We start from the raw sequence: 2,194 nt of genomic DNA, 5'->3' as shown, positions 1-2,194 counted from the left end.
GTATGAAACGAGTCGCCAGTCCAAGTTCGATGCATGATACTGGATGCTTGGGGCTGGTGCACTGGGATGACCCAGAGGGATGGTATGGGGAGGGAGGAGGGAGGAGGGTTCAGGATGGGGAACACATGTATACTGGTGGCAGATTCATTTCGATATTTGGCAAAACTAATACAATATTGTAAAGTTTAAAAATAAAATAAAAAATTTTAAAAAAACAACAAAAAAAGATAGAATAGCATTTCAAAAATTACATTGTCTGCATTTTTTAATTAAATGAACAAGTTTAGAAAGGACATTTTTTCCTCCTTTACAAAAATAAACCAACTTTAGCAAGTTCCAGATGCAAAACAAGAGGTCCACAACAGACATTTATTTCAACAAAGTTATTTAAGATTCTCCCTTTCTTAAAGTGCTCCAGGAATCAGATGGGCAACTATGGGCTAACACCACTTTTATCAAGTATTGGCAAAGGTTATAGCTGGGAAGGCAATGGCACCCCACTCCAGTACTCTTGCCTGGAAAATCCCATGGATGGAGGAGCCTGGTGGGCTGCAGTCCATGGGGTCGCTGAGGGTCAGACAGGACTGAGCGACTTCACTTTCACTTTTCACTTTCATGCATTGGAGAAGGCAATGACAACCCACTCCAGTGTTCTTGCCTGGAGAATCTCAGGGACAGGGAAGCCTGGTGGGCTGCCGTCTATGGGGTCGCACAGAGTCGGACACACTTAAGTGACTTAGCAGCATAGCTGGGAAAGCCTTTGCTTGTTGAATGAAAGAGGTATCACAGAACTGAGTAATTGATAATACTTTGATCTTGAATTAGGTTAGGTTTTGAGATCTGTTTCTAACCAGTTGATCTCTTGAAATATGTGGGCTGTGCAATAATTTTTTTGATTGCTCTATGATTTTCTTCTTGCTTTTACATTTCATATATTCTTAATTTGTTTTACAGATAATTTTTTCCCCTCTTTGGAATAAACCAATGTGGATAAGAGAGCCCAAAAGGGAATTAATCCGTTTTGGTGATTAATATTGTTCTGAAATTAGGGTTAAAGTAAAATTTTTATTTAGGATAATACAGAGAACAACATTCTCTGAGGATAAAGTAAGTATTCTAAGCTTTCCTCTCCTAGGCATCTTCCCTCAGGCACTGAGACTGCAGCCATTCAATACATGGGGACAGGCAGAAAGAAGAGACTTCAAAAGTCAAATATATTTCAACAGCTAATTTTTAACAAGTCTGGCAATGAGATACTTCCATTCTTCTGTCTTCTGTGTGATATATGTAGGAGTGAGTAGCTGCAGTAGTGATTCTGGCTGTTATCTAAAGAAGTTCTGACACAAAGCCTCAGTGTTACATATCATGTACATCCCACAGTCATAGCTGTTTTGTTGAGCAGGGGCTTTCTCTGCCATAAAGGCCAGTTTGCATCCTTTTCTGCCTAAGAAAGCTTCTAGTTTCTCTGCTACCTTCTTTGCACGGAATGAGTTACTACTACTATGAGAATCATAATGAAAAAAAGCCATTTTTATCTTGCAGATAAACAAACAAGCTCCAGTGGGTTCCCCCAGCTGCATGTGTGGAATTATCACTGATGGCTAAAAATATAACTCTCTTGTTTGGGAGGTCCAACTGCTCAAGGAACAGCGCCATCTCTGCTGGGTTGCCAGTAAACTTGATGAACTGAGTAACTTCAGGGCTGATGAAGCAGACATGGTCAGTGCAGTCATGAAATTGACTGTTGGCAAAGTACTCAAAGACAAACCCAATATCATGGTCATTGAGCCAGCTTGGAGGATCCAGTAGTGAGACATCTAATTGCAGTACATTGTCCATGTAACTCAAGACTACTGGATCCATCTTGTACTGACCAGGGATGTTTAGAAATTCCAGAAGCTGCTTTGGACCTCACCACCACTTCCAGCATCCAAGCAGCTCTGTACAGGCTGGAAAAGTATCTAGAATTTTATTAGGAATTCTATAATATTCAGACCATTGACAAACAGTTTTCATGGTGAATATTCTCACTTGATCTTCATTATATTTTTCACATAGCTTTGCCCAGTTGAAGACAAGCTTTTGCAGGTTAAGCATTGCATTCTGTCTTTATTTCTAGCCTGAACTAAGGTAAAAACCCTGCCTAATGCATAGCAATGGAGCTTAATGATATGGAACATAAATAGTGAGGAAG

At 40.0% G+C, this 2,194-nt stretch overlaps 1 pseudogene; it reads right to left on the bottom strand.

Moving 5' to 3' along the window:
- Positions 1 to 1,226: 1,226 nt before the first annotated feature.
- Positions 1,227 to 1,893, bottom strand: LOC123464686 (annotated as a pseudogene).
- Between the last annotated feature and the right edge of the window lie 301 nt (positions 1,894 to 2,194).

Source organism: Bubalus bubalis, chromosome 2, assembly GCF_019923935.1.
Source record: "Bubalus bubalis isolate 160015118507 breed Murrah chromosome 2, NDDB_SH_1, whole genome shotgun sequence".
Lineage (NCBI taxonomy): Eukaryota > Metazoa > Chordata > Mammalia > Artiodactyla > Bovidae > Bubalus > Bubalus bubalis.
Note: the sequence above shows the minus strand (reverse complement) of the source record. Positions and strands in the feature narration are given on the sequence as shown.